The sequence below is a fragment of the Heliangelus exortis genome, chromosome 6, assembly GCF_036169615.1.
Source record: "Heliangelus exortis chromosome 6, bHelExo1.hap1, whole genome shotgun sequence".
Lineage (NCBI taxonomy): Eukaryota > Metazoa > Chordata > Aves > Apodiformes > Trochilidae > Heliangelus > Heliangelus exortis.
Window position 1 is genome coordinate 12,601,089 of NC_092427.1, and position 20,306 is coordinate 12,621,394.

Sequence of the window (20,306 nt, forward strand, 5' to 3'; positions counted from 1 at the left end):
CCAGTACCTCTGCTAAGAGAGGCCATTAATTCAAATTAATTCATCTGTGTAACAGAAAGCAATTCACTTAATCAGTAGCCAGTCACATGGCATTTGAATCTTGTTAATAAGAAATTACCAAGGTAAAGTGCAAGTATCTACTGCATGTAAAGTGAAGAGAGTTTACAAAGCAACAGGACAAGAACAAACTATGAAACATTTTCACATCTTGACACTCTGCTACATCACTTGGCCACTGCTGGTCTGTTCACAGGACAGTTCTGTTGCTTGTGAAGCCTGGACCCCAGCATGTCTCAGAACAGCAAGCCATTTTACCCAGCATCTGGTCAAATAACAGTTGGAGCTTAAAGGGTTAAGCTGCATCTGAAAGAACTCAAAGCCTGAAAGAGGCATTGGATTGCTGAATCTATACATCATCCAAGATTTCAGGGTACACATCTGAGCTGTCTCAGCAGTGTCCCATCACTACTGCCTTGATTTGATCAAAGTGTCTCAAGTGCTCTTCTATCCAGAGATACAGTACCCCTGCACTGACAACTGGAGACAAGTGTGAGAGTTTTAAAGGGTGAACAAGAAAGGGTATTGTCTGGTCAAATTAAGCTTTCAGTGGTGACTTTTTCTAAAGTATTCCAGCTAAATCTTTAAATTAGATGTTCCCCTGCAGTGTGTGTATATATATATATATATATATATATACATATAACACCAGAGAAAATAGGCCACCCTCACTTTTCTCCAGGCATGCAAAAGAGAATCTAGTTGTCCTAATACAACAATTTGCTAGTAAAAATCTAATACAGAACTTATTTACAGGGGTAGACTAAAAGCTTTTCTATTCCTTAAATAGAACATAGTCAAGTTCAGTGTACAGGGGCCAGAAGTAATTAAAGCAGAAGATAAATCAATTTTTACAAGTCTGCTATAAGTCATTCAGCTGTAAAGATGCAATTGCCAAGGAAGATTGAGCTGCTGCTATTAAATTCTCTACAATAAAGTTATTTTCAGCCTTCAAGCAAATTATTAGCAAGAACCACAAGTGTGGTTCCCAGTTGTTAGTTCCTTTTCTCAGCTTTGATAACTTCAGCTGGAGAGGATGGGGGTAACAGGGGGATAGTTCAACCCATCCCAAAAAAAGACGGGTTTTCCTGGAAATCATTGCTCTGGGGATGCCCTTGAGCAGACAGGCAACTTCCCTCTCCCTCACAAGAGGAATGCAGATTTCAGAAATACAGATTTCAGAAATACAGATTTCAGAAATACAGATTTCAGAAATACAGATTTCAGAAATACAGATTTCAGAAATACAGATTTCAGAAATACAGATTTCAGAAATACAGATTTCAGAAATACAGAAGTAGCATTTGGAGAGTTCAAGAAGCTATCCCAACTACAGGCTTAAACCCTGAAAAAGGCAAGGCTGATCCTAGTGCAGGTGCAGTCTCCCTTCTCCCTTTACCCCATGAAAATACCCGGGGGCAACTAAAACTAAGCCTTCTGGTCTAGGATCAGAATGGATTCAACAGGACGCCAGCAGACAGACCGAGTTAGGCCTCCAGCGGCTGCTCAGGAAGCATGACTGAGCTGCTTTCTCTTACAATTGCTCTCCCTGTCCTTCTCCAGGTAAGGTCACACTCAGGCACCACCTTTCTCCTCCTCCAAGATCTACACCGATAAGACCAGAGGGAGAATAAACAGCAGCACAGAGGAAAAAATCTAGCCAGATAAAGCAAGATCATTCAGAAACTTCTGATTCAGCTGAAACCGATGGGATCTCAAACCCTTCATTTAGCTCGCACATCTGAAACGTTGTCACCTATCCCAGGGCAGCCAAAGGGAAGCAGAGAAGCCTGCACAGAAGGAATTCACTAGAGAAACTAAGACTCCAGGCCAGCTTCTCCTCGCCCTTTCCCTCCCCGAGCCACACTTGTAGATACACTCCCAGCACCCACCCAACCCCCATGACTCCACCTCAGCCCCAGCGCCACCGGGACGCACCGGGGGGGGGGAGCGGGGGAAGGGGGGGCTGCGGCGCAGCCGAACTGCACTTCCCTCCCGGGCCCCCACGCAGGCCCAAGGACCCAGGCTACACACGGGGTACCGCTTCGCCTCCTCACCCTCAAAAGCTTTCCGGGCCGAGAAGCCGCGTCCCGAGGTAGGAACTGCCGCCGGGCTCCCCGCACACCCGGCAGGAAGGGGGCTGCCCCGCACCCGCGGCTGACACCTCCCTTCCCTTTCCACAGAAAGGGAAGCTCAGGAACTCGGGGGCTCAGCCCTACTCCCCGGCCGGTAGCCTCAGGCCCACTCAGGTTGCGGCCGGGACCCGCCGACTGCCGCCTCCCCTCACCGAGTGAACGGGGCCGGGACAGCCGAGCCCCACACAACCCCAAGGGGGAAGCCCAGGGGTGGCTGCCAGGCAGGCACCCTCCTCCCCCTTCCATTCCCTCCACTCACCTGGGAACTAAGACCCAGCTCCGCGCTGCGGCTCCCGCCCGGCTCCCGGCCCCGCTTTACCCGCCGCCCCCCGCCCGCTCATTGGGGTGCCGCCGCCCGCGCGCCCCCGCCGCGCACTTCCGTCCTCGTCGGCTCCGGGCCCGGCTCCCCGCGGGCACGCGCCCGCCCCATGGTCACGTGGCCCTCCCCGGCCAATGGGAGGGGTGGGGGGCGTGGCCAGCGAGGGGCGGTTGGGTCTGAGGTGGGGAGGGACGCGAGGATGGGGGTTGTGGGGGGGCGGGCGGTGCGGGGTTCGGTGCCGCCGAGTGTGTTCTGTGGTTCCGGGCGATGCAGAGCTCTGGTAGCGAAGGGAGGGAAAGCTCGGTGGTTCTGCGATCTAGACAGGCTGGATCGAGGGACCGAGGCCAATCGCATGAGGTTCAACAAGGCTAAGTGCCGGGTCCTGCACTTGGGTCACAGCAACCCCAAGCAATGTTACAGGGAAGGGCGGCTGGAAAACTGTCCGGTGGGAAAGGACCCGGGGGTGTCTTTTTTTTTTAGAATCATAGAATTGGCTGGGTTGGAAGGGACCTCAGAGATCAAGTCCAACCCTTTACCCACCGCTGCGGTTGCTAGACCATGGCACTGAGTGCCACATCCAGTCTTTTTTTAAATATCTCCAAGGACGGAGAGTTCACCACTTCACTGGGCAGCCCATTCCAATGCTTGATCACCCTCTCTGTAAAGAAATTATTTCTAATATCTAACCTAAACTTCCCCTGGCACAACTTGAGACCATGCCCTCTTGTCTTGCTGAAAGTCGTCTGGGAAAAGAGACCAACCCCCACTTGGCTACAACCTCCTTTCAGGGAGTTGTAGAGAGTGATGAGGTCTCCCCTGAGCCACCTCTTCTCATGTTGGTCAGCAGCCAGCGAGATGTGAGCCACAGGTGTGACAAGGTGGCCAAGAAGGCCAACAGCATCCTGGCTTGTATCAGCAATAAGGTGGCCAGCAGAAGCAGGGAGGTGATCGTCCTCCTGTACTCAGCACTGGAGGGGCCACACCTTGAATCCTGGGTTCAGATCTGGGCCCCTCACTGCAAGAGAGACATTGAGGGGCTGGAGTGTGGCCAGAGAAGGGCAACCAAGCTGGTGAAGGGTCTAGAGCACGAGTTTTATGAGCAGCAGCTGAGGGAAGTGGGGTTGTATAGCCTGGAGAAAAGGAGGCTCAAAGGGGGACCTTGTTCTCTACAACACCCTGAAAGGAAATTGGTGTTGGTCTCTTCTCCCTAGTAATAAATATCAAAATAAAAGGAAACAGCCTCAAGTGGCACCAGGGGAGGTTTAGGTTGAATATTAGGAAAAATTTCTTCACTGAAGGGGTTGTCAGGCACTGGAACGTGTCAGTGCTGTCCCATCATAGGACTAGGGGTAATGGGTGCAAGCAGGAGCATAGAAGGTTCAGCATAAATATAAGAAAAAGCTTTTTCACTGTGAGGGTGACAGAGCACTGGCACAGGCTGCCCAGAGAGGCTGTGGAGTCTCCTTTCCTGGAGACATTCAAACCCACCTGGACACGTTCCTGTGTGACCTACACCAGGAGATCCTGCCTGGCAAGAGGTTGGACTCAATGATCTCTTGAGGTCCCTTCCAACCCCTAACATTCTGTGTTTCTGTGGGCTGCCCAGCGAAATGGTGAAGTCACCATCTCTGGAGGCATTTGGAAGATGTGTAGATGTGGTGCCTGACGACCTGGTTTAGTGGTGGATTTTGCAGCACGCTGGGTTAGCAGTTGGACTTGATCTTAAAGGTCTTACCCCAAACAATTCTATGATTCTATGAGGTGTGTTTGGGCTGCTGAGAAGCATCCAGTCCTGCTAAGAGAGCAGCCAAAGAGCAGCAGGAAAAGGCTGTCCACCTGCTACTGCTTGTTTGTGAGGACAAGGAGCCTGTGGGGAGTTGATGTAACATTTATGTCCCCCAAGAGCCTGGTGGAGAGCCCCACTGGGAGGGTGAGCTTGTAAACCCTGTAGGCTGTTTTGACCCAAAAGAAATTAGGAAGGGCTCTTGAGTACACAATTGGTATTGTCATGCAGATTCTACTAATGACTGCAGAAGTTAATAATTTTGATAACAGAAGGCAAAAGAACGGAAATGTCCCTGTTTCTCCTCATAAGTGTTGAGAGCTGTGTTTTATTAAATCATTGTACTGCAATCCTGTCGTGTGTGCAGCACAGAGTAATTTTAACTGCTCAGGGAAAAAAAATAGCTATTGCTATATTTACTGCATTTTTCTCTTCAAATCTTTATCAGTTCTAGATCCAAATTCTTTCTGTCCAGTTCTAATATTACCATCACGCAGTCAGACATAGCTAACTTGCCAGTTAGAAAATAAAACAGCATCGTCTTGCTTCTTTAACTTGGTTATTTTTTTCTAGCTTTAAATGTTGACCTATTTAAATTCCACACACTGAGGTTGGAGTGAATATCTTTGGTAAAATTCTTCCTTCTAGAAAAACATCACCATACATGATAACTTTCACTTTGGGGAACAATGGAAGTCATTGGTACTACTGATTTCTGGGTGTTCAGATCATCTGGGACAGAAGTAATAGGCTACGTAGTTGTGTTAACTTCTACTTTCATGTTGGGTGTCTCTGTAGCCTCCTCCAGAAAAGAAAGGGAAAGAATTAATTACTTTCTACCTCTATCCATTGATGGCTGGGTGAAATGGTATTTTAAAACTGGAGAGCATAAAAAAGGCCTGACACTTAAATGAGAAAAAAAAAAAAAAAAGGCAATCCAGCTTTATAAAAGTGATAGGTGAAACAGTGGCCTATTGCCAAAACAAAATAAAATAAAGGAGGAGGAGGAATTGGAAAGAGATTTACTATAATCTTCAATTTCAGGCTTGGCAAAAAATGCCAGGAATTGGAAAAAAGTAGTTATAGAAGCAGAAAAAGTAGGTGTGTGGCTCTGACAAACAGCTGAATACCTCGGGACTGCATAAAAAGGAGGTATGTTCAGAATTTCATCTTGAAGGAAAACAAGTTTTCTACCTTGTTTGCAAGTAAACATAATTGGCATAATTCTTGCATCATCATGTTTCTCCTCCTTAACTCAAACTGCAAAACACCAGAAATAAGTTAACCCCTTAGGTGGAAAACTTACTTTCTTTTTTCAGAAATGTCTCAATTCCAGTAATTCTTCCCCTAAGTGTTATAGGATGTAATAAATTAAGAACATCAATATTCATCCTGCATTAGAAGCTGGCAGACGGAAAGCTATTTACTATTCGATGCCATCCATGCAGAGAAAGAAACATTGCCAAATGTGAAGGAATGCTGTTTTATAGCTAGCACTGAAATTACTCAAATCTTAGTATTTCTGGCATTGTGTATGGACTGTTTTTAAGGCAGATTTTGAACATTTGTACATTTTGTATGTAGTCCTAGGGAAAAAAAAAAAAAATCAAATTAATTAGAACTGTTTCCTACTTATTCTGAAACTATGTGTCCCCATGACCATCCTTCAAGTTGTGCTGGCAACATGGTGGGACTCATAGAAGATAAACATTTTCAGGAAATCATATCTATGAGGAAACTATCAAGAATGTGGGAAGCCTGGTCTCTTCTAACCAAACACTGTATTAGTCTGCTGCCCATGCCACAGAGCTGACACTTTCCCTTCCCCCCCTTGCAAAAAAGAGGGTTGAGTAATTAACCACATCTGTCTTGCTTCTGCAAACTGTTTAGGGGAAACCTGCTTCTTTGTAGTGACCTAATCATGACAAAGAACATTTGTCTGATGCCACATTTTGAATCATTATGCAGGTTGCCTGGTCTGATCTCCATGGTTACCATAGGTGTTGCAGATATATTTTTGCTTCAGTACTTTAAGAAGAAAAATTCTATAGAACAATTTAGGGGAGAAAATCCTTTTCATTGCCATTTATATTGCATTTCATTTATTCTAAGTGCTTTGCAGACAATGAACAATCACTTTCTAAACAAGTAAGATTTCAGTAGAGATGGAAAAAATTCTCTCCAGCTGTTAGTTTATCATGCCAGAATATGCCTTAAACTGAAAATTCTTAGAGATAGGGATAGTGGTTTTGATTCATGCATTTAGTTTCTTGCTCACTAAGAACATGACATGGCATAGAGTGCTATGTCACTGCTAGAGTCATGAACAACAGAAGAACATTAAGTGTGGTGGGCTGATGAGCAACAATTTTTTTTTCTTTGCAAAGATTAGGACTTATAATTCCCTTCTGAGCAGTTCTATTTTATAAGTAGAAATATATTCTAGAAAGATGGTTGTCTGAAACCAGAGTTAGCTGAAATTAGTTCTGGAAACTAGTGATGGGATACTCTGGGATAAATCCCAGATATATAGATCTATTCAGGGGTTTTTGGGTTTTTTTGTTTAGTTTTTTTTTTCTTTGACAAAGGAAATTGAGGAAATGTATATAAAGAATCAAATGGAAAAGATGGTAGTAGACCCATTCCTATTAGGATGGGTTGTGGCTCACCAAACCTAGCCCAAGTGCTACAGGCAAGAAGGGAATTTTGTGAACTTTAGGGGATCTTTTGATTCAGTCCCTTGGATTATCACATCCACCACTGGCTGAGGGGTTATCTAACAGATCTTGTGTCCCTTATTTTAAAACACATTTTTCCAGAGGAAATCAGTGACATATTAAATTAATAATGAAAATTACTATCTTCAATAGCAACCAGCATTCTAGCAGGATAGGACCAATACTTCAGAAAGAAGATTTGTCAATTAAAATGATATAATTTTCAGTACCTAATTCTGTCTACAATCTCTAATTAAGCTGGTGTACCTTAGAATGAGGTTAGCATGTTCTGCAAATTTAAAGAGCATTTTTAATGCAAACATATTCTTATGCCAAAAGTGCCTGTCATATTTAGTCCGTTATCTTCACTATTATCAATGCAGTTCTCTCTTTTCAATGTTTAATCACATCTATTGCAAACATTTGGAAGCTTTGATGCTCCTTTCCTGTTCATGCAACAATAGAGGATGTTTTTTTCCCGAGCACCTCAAAACTTGTAAGAGGGATCTTGGGACCTGATTTTTAAAATGAAGTTAATTATTGTTATTATAGTATTTTACATATTCATCAATGGCACACCTTCTAGTATTAACTTTCTGTGGCTAAAAATATCAGACTTTCCTTGCACCTATAACATAATCTGGCACTATCAGGCTGGCAAATCTGAATTAAAGAAGGTCAGAATGTGAACTTGAATGGAACATCCAAGCACTATATGAAGTGGTTTGGATGGTGAAACAAATGGCTACAAATTTTGTCTTCCAAAATTCCTCTTCAGCTGCACTTTGCTACAGATTCTTTACTCACTAAACTTCCACAATTTAAGGCTTCGTTGTTCATTACTTGATGTTTTTCAACCCAGATGTGAATGCCTCAAAAAGTGAGTAAAGTAGGAAATTAAAATTTTAGGACCTTACTCCACTACTGAAGTTTATGAGTAAGTTTGTGGGTCTACAAAGATGCTAATGTAAGGATCCTATTGTTATGACATTACTTTATTCTCCATTACAGAGCTTGCTAAGAGCACAATATAGTCACATAATCATATTACTGCATTTGAGAAAATTTTCACTATTGAGCTGAATGTTCTTATGTTAGTTTACACAGTGTTCTTCTTTAGCAAAGGCAAGTTCCTTGTGGTTGATAACCTAACACAGTCTACAAAAAGCCTCTCCTCTTTTATTTTTTTTTTTTCCATGAAGAAGCTTGGGAGGAGCAGTACTGGTTTGTGGGGGTTCTCAGGCAACAAGAGACCAGATTATGAGTATGGAGCTCCATCAGGGCACTGCAAGCCCAGAGCCCAGACTTCTCTTCAACCCCCAAGTTCTATGATTTCATTATGATTTATTTCTGGAAAATCATAACGCACTGAATTCAAATAAAATGAAATAATTTCAAGAGCCAGAAAGTTCTGAGTTGAGATTTCTGATACTGTGGATAATATGAGTGAGCAATGGTTCAATAAAAGCAGACAAGAACCTTTGAGTAGATGTGTATATGCAACATACATCTGCATACATATGTATATGTCCATATATAATTTAAAAGTTGAAGCCATTGTGATTAGACACAACTAAAACCATGCTTAAGGGCCAGAAATTATGTTGCTTCCCAAATTTCATTGGAGCTACACTGTTTTGCAGCACAGAGAACTGTGTTAGGTATTTACAAGCCCTTCAACATAAACTAATCTTCTCAAAATAAGTGACTGAAATCTTAAATCCCTCTGATATTTGCAGCCTAAAATGAACTGTTTGCTGGACAGCAGTAAACATTTGCTTTAATTCAGACTTGTCTTTTTCCTTTCATTACAGGGATGTTTTAACATCTTGAAAGCTGTGTTATGGATTTTCTGCCCTAAAGCAGAATGGCCAAATAATGGCTTTTTTGGACATTTTTTTATTAACTACAGTTTACTGAATAGTGTTATATCTTGGCTTTCTCAAATCTTTTTTACTTGATTTAATATTATCATAGAGCAGAATATGTATATATGACATAATTCAGATCTGTACCTGTACTACTGCCATGTACCCCTAATGCAAATTAAGAAGTTCCATCTAGACAGAGTGAAAAAAAAAAATTACAGTAAATAATAATCCCAAACTTTGTTTATATCTTCTGAGAGTCTTTCAGAACTATGACTGCCTTTTATCATACAAACCACCTTTGTGTAACTTTGAGATCTTTAGTAAGAAGCGTTGCACAACCTTTCAGAGAACAACAAATCAAACTTTGACTTTTCAAAATTACAGGCATAAATTTTATCCTCAAAGTGGGTGTTGTTGGAGGGCAACAACAGACCTTTAGCTTAATTTTTTATGATCAGACTTTCAGTAGCAGAAAAATAACTGGTTTCATGTGGCTCACATAACCATATTCCCTTTTAACTCTTTTTTAAGGCTTCCCTTTTGCTATGCCATAGTGCTCTAACATTTTAACCAGCAGAACAACCAGGTCATAAGACACACAAGGCTTGCTTTTCCCCTACCTGCTTTCTTCTGTACAGATTGCTATTTTTGAAAACATCTTCAAAATGCTAAATGGTAATTGATACAGATTTAAATTGATACAGAAATGGTCAGATAATGCAGAAGATGGCCCCTTATTCAGTCTTTCAGTTCTCTAGGAGCAAAGCACACTGCATCAAAATTAACGTGGAATCTTTCAGAACAGAAAATGAAGAATTAGCCCAGAAAATAGTGATCTGATAACAAGCAGCACCATCTGAGACACTGGTGTCTCTGTGCACTGGATTTTATGGTGATTTTTTTTTTCATGCTGTTTTCAATGTCATTGATTATTTTCTCTGTGCCTTTAGCTTTGGATATAAACAATTACATTATTGGAATGAGAGAAAGGATGAAAACCGATCAGTTAGGTCAGGACAGTTTGTATAGTGTGAAAATCAACTCCATATTGAAGCATTGTGATAATCCCTATTTGAGATTAATAGAAAAAAAGAAGTAAATTCCCTTCAAGAAATGGTTCCTGCAGATGACAAGTGGTATGTGCAAGTACACAGCATAAGGGAAAAAATTATTTTTTTCTTTCTAAAGATCAATGGAAGACTTTAGTCTGCAAATCTCAAGCTTAAACTGCTACATGTTTCACTGCAAGTTAGTTGTAAGGTTTAAAACTAGCACTGGTCATTTATACTGTGCCTGGTTCACAGAAATAGATGGGCAATGCCAAGCAGATAATACAGACCCATGAAATCTAGAACAGTAGAGGCATGGATGCCACCAGTATAGTCAATATAAATTGTGACATCTTTATGAGAGCATGTTAGTGTTTATGTTTACTGTGTGCTGTATCTTTTAGATAAGATATATCACTCCTGCTTGTAGTGTCTCTGGTTTAGTGAATTGTATTCCAACCAAAATAGATCAGCTTCAGCAAGGACTAAGTATATCCCTTGGCTGGTATAAGAGTCTTTAGTGGCTATTTGGGGTATTTTCCTGAGGTGATTTGTACTGAAATCTTACAGAAGAGTAGGAAGCTAATGTCTAGTTCACTACATGTTTGCTAGAGCCTGTATCTCCTCAGACTTTGCATACAAATCTTCCTGTGATTTGAAAGGAAAGACTGCTATTCTCTCCTTCCTTTCTTCTCTCTTTCATTTTATGGAGAAGGGCAGAATTTACAAGATATCCTTGTCCTAAGTCATTTCCTATCAGCTTTCTACTGAACTTGTTGGCTTGAATAGATTACATTCAGAGAAGAGATCTAAGAGTGTTACAGAATCTTACTGTAATGGCATAAGATGCTACTTTCCTGGAGGTCTTCCCAGTCCTTTTGCCAAAGGCTGCTTCTGTTCTAAGGGAGTGATGGTAATGTTGGTGATCTTAGCTCTTCCATTTAACACCTGTAGCTCATTTAGGATGTAACACACTTAGAAGAGGTAAGAGGCAGGTACATAGCTGGGAACAAGCAAAGTAAATGGAAGATTAAAAAATGTTTTGCAATTTATTTTTTCTTAGCAGTTGCTTTAAGCCACAACAAATTACTTCCTCCTAAATTTAGAAAAGACACTTACATATAGCAGGTCTGAGATATTATTATAGTCCTTGTGGCAGCTGCCACTTCCTTCCACGAAACAGCATTCTTTCATGCTCTTTGGAAAACAAAAATGCTATGGACTTAGCTGTTGTGGCTGAAGATACCCATCCTGTCAAACAGAAAATGCAATAGTCATGTCACGTCCCAGCTAGATTCAGCTCAATGTAATTCTGGCATTTCAGTTTCTTTTCACAGAGCCTAAGCAATGTGGCCACCTGCTGAATCTCTCTTTTGATTAGCATGTAAAGAATCCTTTGTTTGGATCAGCTGGGCTCCTTTGACTTCTCAGCACTGAAGGCTCAGCAACAGTTTCCTTGTGGCTTTTCTTAAATCTCTCCAAGAGTTTTCTGGGGATAACTTGGGAAGCTTTCCATTGAGGAAAAGATGGTAAAACTCAGTTCCTTTTCCACTTAGCTGATTTACAATTTATTGGCTTGTTGTTTGATATTGATGGATATAGGTCTAAGCTTCCATTTCTAAATATACTCTGGATCATGGTAGAAAGGGCTGCAGTGCTGAGGTACAGAGGCTGGCTATGGAGTTCAATTTTCCTTAAACTTCAAGGCTCATCTTTAATAATTGGCTAAAAATGATCTTATCTATATAATTATTTCTAGAATTCCTTGCCCACAGATAGCTGCGACTCTTACAGATATTTTCAGTACACTAAGCCATAGTGTACACTAAGCAATTACTAAGCTTTCCTGTTGTTAGGATTCTGTGTATCTTCATGGCAATTTTATTTCTTAGTTCTTGACAGTTAAAAAATAGGAAGTGAAGACTGCAGCATGAAAAAAATTCAAATCCTGTGATGGGGCACTATTTTGCAAACAGAAATAAAAGGTTCATCTAGAACTCTGACCTGTTTTAGAGGAACTTATTATGTGCATTAAAATATAGATATAATTCTAATATGATTCCTGAGGCCCTCAAGCTACTTTGGATACATGCATTTATATTCTAGTTAACAGACAACAGGATTTATTCAAGGTCTGTAGGAAACACACACATCCCCAGAGCTTTCCAGCTTGGTTTATAACCATTTTCATGGGGTGACTCCACACACAAGTAGACTCTGTCTTGTAATTTAACTATTTGCTTATGGCATAGCTATTGCATGACACGGGTGAACTACCTGGTAATTATCAGGTCTTGCTTCTCAGAAATAGGTATAAATCAAAAGTAATCTTTCCTGACAATTCCCAAAATGTGCAACTGTAAAAACAAGTAGGTGTGATTGCCATGTTTTGTCCTTGGTTGCTGCACCTAGGGCATCAATTTCATCAGCAATTTTCACCTCCTCCCTTTTAGAAGCTTATAATGAAAGGGCTGTTCCCTTAACCAAGTTACTAGTCATAAATGTGCAGCTGTCATAAAGGAAGACACTGCATGATTTTATAGATCTCGAGGTCACTCACAAATTGGTAATGAAAAAGGCTATGAAATTTAATTTTACAAAATTATGGTTTCCGTATCTCTCAAGCTAAATATATGTTATTTTTGGCTGTGGAAGAAATAAAGCTTTTTATGCTTTTCTGGACAGTTAGTGGAAGACCATGCCCACCTATCTCTGTTAAAGACTTCACTCAATCATAACTAACAGGAAGCCCAGCCTGTAAAGCTGACCAATGTCTGTCAGATTTTTTTTCTATGTTCATTCCTACTTAATCTAGCAATTTTCCAACAACCATGCTTGTTGATCTATCAGAAGTTTGGAATGTGAGGAGTCTCCTGAGTAGCTGCTGGAAGAGAGATGAAAACATCCAAGTCTAAACTAGGCAGTACTGAACAGCAGACAGAGAAATGGTACATTAGATGGCACCACACTTGTGGCTACCACTGGTATTATTTTAGATCCACAGAACTACATATGCTTTGTGTTTTGGTCCATGTGCACTTGTGGCTCCCCAAGAAGCATTCCTTGTGTTCCAGCAGGAGAACTCAAGTCAATTTTTATTCTTATTGACCAACATTAATTCTAGCTCCATTTTTGTTGTGTTTCAGACTTTTGACCGTTCATTTGTCAGCTGAGTGTCAATGGCACGTGGCTCCAGTACATAACTCATTTGTACTCTCAATTCATCAAAGTCTTTTTCAGCATGCCAGAGACATAGCTCAAGTTAGTTAGGCAGCTCTAGCTTTCATTGTAATCCTAGGTTTTGAGTTTAAGCTTTTTCTAATAAGCTCCTGACAATTTCCAAATCTACCAAACTAGTTTGGTTATATATTTTTCTTTGTTTGTTTCAGTTCTTATTCTGTTCCTTGTACAAACATTTCATTCTAATTCTGCCAGAACTTTGCCATTCTTATTCTGGTTCCTGTTAATAAAATGTGTAGCTTCCTGATCTGCATCCTGTTAGTGCTGACACTGGCTCCTAATATCCAGTGTAGATTCATCCCCCAAGGACAGGAAATGTTCTGCTTTGCTGATTCAAATCTGAGCAGAAATAATGTGGGCTAGAAAAGTTTTAGGAGAGAAAGTTTAGCTAAGAGTGAGAGTTAAAACTGTAACAGTCAGAGTTATAAACACAAAGGGAAGAACTATCAGACCTTGGCTTGAAAGTCCTTGATAAATGGTAACAGTAAATGTAATGAAACAGCCTAACACATTAGAGTTTAGCTTAACATCAGCATTCTTCTTTGTTTTTCCTTTATAAGGTATCTGCTGGGGTTTTTTGTGTGTGTTTTGGTTTTTATCTGGTTTGTATGGTTTGTTATTTACATTGGCTTGAGCATATACAAATTTCAATTTATATTATTTAACAAAGATTTTTAAAGTGTTTTTCCCATTTAATGTTGCTGATAGTAACTTCCATGTGGATTGCCCCCTGAGGATGACAGCTTTAAATCTGTCATTTCAGCTACCTTTTGTGTCAATTTGCCTAGATTCTGTCAGACAACTGAATCCACTCAAAACCAGCTAAAACAATAGACCATGTGTTTAACAGTGGTTGTTTTTTGAAAATATTAATATTATAGAAACTGCTCTTGGAACTGGCAAATTCTAGACAAGAATCAAAGGACTTGTAGAGCATGAGAGACTGAACACTCATGTCCTTTTCCAGGTCAGAATCTAATTGCCTTGGCTTGGGGGATGTGGCAGTTCTCTGTATAAAGACAGAGTTTTTTAACTCTGTTTAAGGTGTTGGTTTTTTTCAATTTTTTAAAGTTTTTTAAACTCTGCTATTTAGTCACACTAAATGTAGTTGAAATTACAATTGAGCAAATGGTACTCAGTAGCTGTGCATCTGTAAGAATGAAAGTTCTCAGCTCAGGATTTTAGAGGGAAACTGTCTAAATATTTAAGTTGAGGCCTAGAATAAAAAAGTGAAAATTAACCAAGTGTGCTTGATTAAGGGAGACAAAACAAAGACAGGTAAATCCTAATGTACTCAATTTTAAAGCTCCCTTGTGCAAATTGAGAAGTCACAGTATAGGAGAATAAAGTTCAGTGGGTGCTTTGCACATGTACAAAATCATGGCTTCTCTTTCCTAACCCAATATGAATATCATTCTCTTTAAACATAGATAGTTAAAGGATTTGCTGTGTTAACAGGGACTGTCTAGCTGATACAGCATGACTAGGCAGGATGTTCTCCTTCCTCTGAGCTTCCTAATGAGTATCAGGAAACATTGCCTTCCTTCCCAGCTCTCAGCTTGCTGCCTCTAACATATCCCATGCCATTACTGGCAGGGCTTCCTTGCCAGATTCCAGCACACATATGCACACACTGCTAAAAAACAAGGGGGTCCAGTCATTTCTGAGATGTAATAACCTGATTTCTTTCTTCTCATCTGTTGTATGCATAAATAAATCCCATGTTTTACCTAGCAGTGAGTGTATTTTGGTTGTGAAGAACTGATCTATAACTAACTTTGTTACGATAATTATTATAGCAACATAGTATTTTGAACATATAGATTACATACAATTTCAGAAATCAATGGTCTTGATACCTTTGGGCTTGAAATATGCTTTACCAGAAGATTTTAATATGCTCAAAGTTGTAGCGATTTTTTTTTCAGTTGTATCTCTTGTGTTCACATGATTCACCCCTGTAATAAGGGACTTTTCCCACTGATGACTCAGAGGAAATAATGTCTCCACCCAGTCTTTTAAAGTCTAAAACACAGTAGTTCCTTAATTTTTTTAATGCAAATAATTGCTATTGTAGAGCAAGACTTCAATGCAACCCCAAATATTAGCATAAATGTGTGATCAAATTGAATTTAATGTAGCTTGTGACCTTGTTTGAAACTATTGTGACCTCACTAGCTATAATAATTCCTGTTTGGAAACCACTTTTTTATACAAACAGTAGATGTGCATTTCTGTGTTGTATTAACAGCCTATAGCACAAAGTAGCATAGAGTCATCATGTCCTGGAGAGAAGATGGGTTATTTAATGTTTGTGTAGTATAAGATAACAGGAATGAATCTATTAGATGCAGCATTGGTGGCCTTTTCCCCCCCTTCAGTCTGCTCTGTGTCATATTCCCCCCAAGTGACTTCAAAACCAAATCTGGATTTACGTTGGGATGACAGAGTGGAATTCAAGGCACAGATAATTTGTATTGTAATATTACTTCTTTTTTCCTTCTTGATCTTCACTAATTTGCATAAAGTTACAGACATAGATGATGCGTTAAAGGTGCATAAAGACAAACACCCCTTCCCTATAGAGATTACAATCAACACTAAGAAATAAAAACAAGAGAAAGAACTACTGCCAGGAGACAATAGATTCTTTCTATGGAGCACACTTTTCTATGGGACATGCATACAGTTAGTAATTCTTGATCTACAATCAGTCCAGGTTAAATACTTTTTTCCTTTAAAGATGTAAATAGCAACGCCTAGTGGATTAGCATAGAAACACTTTATGGAAGAAATGTATCTTAGGAAGGATTTGAATTAAGATAGCATTGTGATTTCTTCCAAAAAGGCTTATCATAAAAGAATTTACAGCAGAGAAGAATAGCTCCTGCCTTTTCATCAGTTACTTTCTGAAAAACAAGTATTGAAGAGAGATAAGGAAACTTTCTTGTAGACTATTGCTGTTATCAAATAGCAACTTCACTCCACCCTTCCCTTGTATTTGGCTTCTTACAGAGCGCCTGGAGCTGCAGTTTTGTTCCAAGGCTACCCTCAGAAAAATTCCCTTCTATTATCAGGCATGCTAACAAAAGAAAGAAATGTATACGTGTTCCAAAGAGGAAAAATGTAATTAACTGCCATCTATCAAAATCAGGAGAAGTACCCCCTTTGCTTGATTGAAAGTTAATGTACCTTTCCCCTGTATTGGAACTAGCTGCCAGTTAGTTATTGAAACCAAGCTACACATCCAGTAGCACTTTTCTTCAAGCAGAAGTTTCAGCTGAGATTTCAATCCATCTCAATTACTTAGAGAGTCTCCCTGAAGATAAAGTAATTGTTTCAACTTGTATTTAAGTGAGAGATTTGATTTTTGATAATTTATACTTAGATGATGTTAAAATTAAGCTGATACTGTAATTCTTTCCATTGGCTTTTAATCTTCACATTAGCTCAGAATGGTGCCTCTTCCCACTAGCAAATGAGCTTTGCTATCAGCTCCAAGGACAGCAACTTCTTGCCAGTTCCCATCTATGCTTCCTGTCCTGAAGGAAGATAGGACCCAGAACCTGCTGAACATATTCCCTTGAATAAAAAGCCTGCAAGATTAACCTCAGAGATCCTGTACCCTTGTATGCATACAGAAATCACAATTACTGAAATTATTTCCTTAATTACAAGAAAATCATAATTCCAACAACTGTGCATGGAAATTGAGTCATGCATCACATGCAGATGGCCGAAGAAAAGAGAGACACAAATACAAAGAACACAAATACAAAGAAATACATTCCTTCTCTGTGAGTGGTACCTACCACAACATTAAGTGTATTAATGGGATAGTCAAGCCCCTGAGGCTTCATGAGTCAGATACCAGTTTAAGGACAGGCCACTGACAACCAACAGCAGCTCATTTAGACAGAAATACAGCAGCAATTTGTCTGCATCAGGGTGCTATTCTTGCCCAGCTTTCAGAAGCACAGGTAAGAAGCATCCTCCCTCCATTCATTCTCTTTGGGATAAGGCAGCAGTTTACTCCTTGAAATTTCCTTAGAAAAGGTGTTTCGGGCCAGACAGAATATCCTGCAGAGCAGATTTGGCCAGTGAGCTGCATGGTAAAGAATTTCAGAAGGTAACATGTGTCAGCCTGACTACATCCACTGATTGTGCTGTGAGTTTGGCCAATGCTAAGGGCTTTAGGAAATCACCACCTGTATCCAGGCATAGACTCTTACTCTGCCCTCAGAGCAATAGGACACTCTCTGCTCACAGCAGACCTGCACATTCCTATCTCAATAAACTCAGACACTGGGCAACATTAAAAAGGAAACTGTCATCACCCAAGAACTTAACACACAGTTTATGGCTTTTGGAGTCACCAGTCCTTAGTAGAAACAAACAAGAGACCAGTGTAAACAAGGTGAATAATTATATTAAATTCATAATCCTGACAACTGTAGCCGGTTTTATTTTCCTTGGTTACCCCATTTGTTGCCACAACTCTCCATAGTGGAACAGAAACTCAGTGGGCAAAGCCTGGGATTGGGAATGAATATTTATCTGCAGCCTTAACAGTAGTTCTATATGCTGTGGCAATGTGGAGATGGCTGCACAGTATTATGTAGGAAAGGGTTCTGCACCACAGACTGTGGTTTATACTGTGATTTATACTGTGTTTCTACAGTGTGGTTTTAGTAAGAAAAATGCTGTAACCTAAATATTTCTGTCAGTTGGGAATGCATCTTATCTGTAAGGCTACAAGAGCAGAAGGAATGTCCATCATTCAAGTTTAAAAGGTGCCTTTTGGTTAAAAACAGGGTCTTGGCTGTCTGAGACTGAGACAAGGAGGACAGAAGGAGGTTGGCATTTAGATCACAGCAAAACCAGATGACAAAGCAGAGCTTAAAAAAGTCTGTCACATGGAAAGGTTTGGGCTGGAAAGGAAGTGAGGAATGGAGGGTTCTGCTTACTAAGGGGAGGAGATAGGAAACAATGATGCTATTGTGACATGGGGCTGATGAAGGTCAGAGAAGATAAGCTCTAATTTTCATGCTTTCAAAACACTCACACAAAGTTCATGATTTTTTAGTGAAAGATTATGGCCAAGAGACAATGTGGCCAGGAAGTTCACGATATTTGTATGAATTGTATTCTACAGTCCTTTAGTTTTTCAAGTGAAAAGCAGTAATGCTATACAAACAGTATCAGCTTGCATTTGACTTGCCATATGCCTTCTGAAGAATTAGCTATAAACCTGAAGATCTGCATTTTACAGGAAGCTTTGGGAAGGGTCTGTCCAAGATCTGGAGAGGTAACTGCTGGCCATGTAACAGGCAGCAAGGCCATCAGGTTTAGCTCTCAGGAAGAGATACTAAGCAGATTATTTCCACCTTGAATACATGCTTTTGGGACCTTCAGTTGAAGAGCTGTGCCCAGGCTTTAATCAGACATGAGAGACAAGAGGCCCAAGGGTATGGAACCATAGCTTGGTTCCTTAGGTCTTGGGACATTAATGTGGGGAAGCTCTACAGGGGGAACCATGTGAAGTTTCTTTTACAGAAGTTGCTTATACAAACCTATCTCCCTAGGAAAGAGTATTGGTCTACATTAACATTCTTTACCTATACTAAATATGTAGAACGAGCCTAGGTTCACTGCTGTTTAGATTTCCCTCCTTTTGCATTCCTATAGTTTGCCAGAATGTCTGCTTCCACAGAATCAATGGTTAATTAAACACATCCGCCCATTAGAGCAAGGAGTGAACATTACAATCTGGCCCAGAGCTACCTTCCTCAGCTGTTAGCACTGAAAGAACCACAAATTAATTCCTCAAGCAAAACTAGTTTGAGCAAAAACTGCTTGTTTTATTGAACAGAGAAGTCCTTCCCCATATTTACTGTTTCAGCTTGTACTTGCCTTGTGGTACCCGGTTCCAGCAAGAAATAAGCTGGTGGTATTTTGCAAGCTGCACGATCCAAGATTTTTGTATCTTTGCAGTGCCATAATTAATACATAAAAAGGAATGCTGGAAAAAATGTACCTTATCTGCATTGCTAACTCCACTTTTTTGTAATTAATATAATATAATATAATTAATATAATTTAAGGTAACTGATATTGGAATTCTTTTGTTAATTGGGGCATTCCTTACCTTTGTACATTTCACTCTGCTTGCATAATGGAACTAAACTGGCCAACTCCCTCATTATGCATTTCTTTTCACTTTCTTTTCTGTTTTAATTTCTGTCTCTAACATATAAGCACCATATTACTACAAATATTGTTTTGTTTTTTTTTTTCTATGAACCAAATTTACATAATAATATATTAATTACATTAACTCTTCAGAGTGTCACTATGGCTCTACCTACTGATCACATGGGGAATGAAGGCAGATAGCATTTATCTTTCACAAACATGCACTGTTACCATGCCCATAATCCCCACTGCTTGAAGAACTGACATTCCTAAAATGCTTTCTTTCTGTGCTGGATCAACACAACAAGGCTTCAACAGAGCTTTTAAAGAACAGTGACTAGTAATGAGATTACTGAAGTAGGCAGGACACATGGAGGTTTTCACTGAAAGTAGGATCTTAAATAAAGTTATTATGTAAAATAGCATGATGACTACTTAAGCATAAAGGCTGGCTTGTTTCCTATTCTCTTCAGTAATAGGTGAAAGGAGTAATTCATATATATATATATATGTATATATAAAACTCTCTATATATACAAAATTCAAGGCCCGTATTTTGTCAGAGTTCTTCTCAAATGCACTACTGTATTATGCATCTTCCATTCTCATTCAGATATCAGAATTAGTATTATTAACAATTTCTGATTTCCTCAAGCTGCCTCATTCTTCAGATATCTTAGGTAAATCATTGCTGAAATTAATTCCCTGCACATGAACTGAATGCTCACGTATTTCATTTCTACTGGTTTGGATCAAGACACACAGATCACAAAGCTTTCTTTCTACTCCCCAGCTGGAAGAGAACACCTAGGCACATTATATTTTCAAGCCCTGTTTTTCACAAATATTACCTGATGCTTGATCCAAATATTCAGCTTCTCAAGCATTATTAGCCTTGCATTTGATGGGTTAATAATAGGAACTAGGGATAAAAAGCTAC

The 20,306-nt window shown here is 40.0% G+C and overlaps 2 protein-coding genes across 3 annotated transcripts in view; one reads left to right on the forward strand and one right to left on the reverse strand.

Annotated features, from left to right (window-relative positions):
• Positions 1-20,306, reverse strand: part of RALB (RAS like proto-oncogene B) — a 45,553-nt gene that overhangs the window by 21,237 nt on the left and 4,010 nt on the right. The window contains exon 1 of one of the 2 annotated variants that reach the window (XM_071746740.1): positions 2,452-2,592. The exons of the other annotated variant lie outside the window; for it this stretch is intronic. The gene's annotated coding sequence lies outside the window, so the exon portion shown is untranslated. Of the gene's footprint in view, positions 1-2,451; positions 2,593-20,306 lie in introns of those variants that run through there. 2 annotated transcript variants of the gene reach the window in all.
• Positions 2,023-20,306, forward strand: part of LOC139797480 (uncharacterized) — a 52,857-nt gene continuing 34,573 nt past the window's right edge. The window contains exon 1 of the mRNA XM_071746737.1: positions 2,023-2,152. The gene's annotated coding sequence lies outside the window, so the exon portion shown is untranslated. The remainder of the gene's footprint in view (positions 2,153-20,306) is intronic.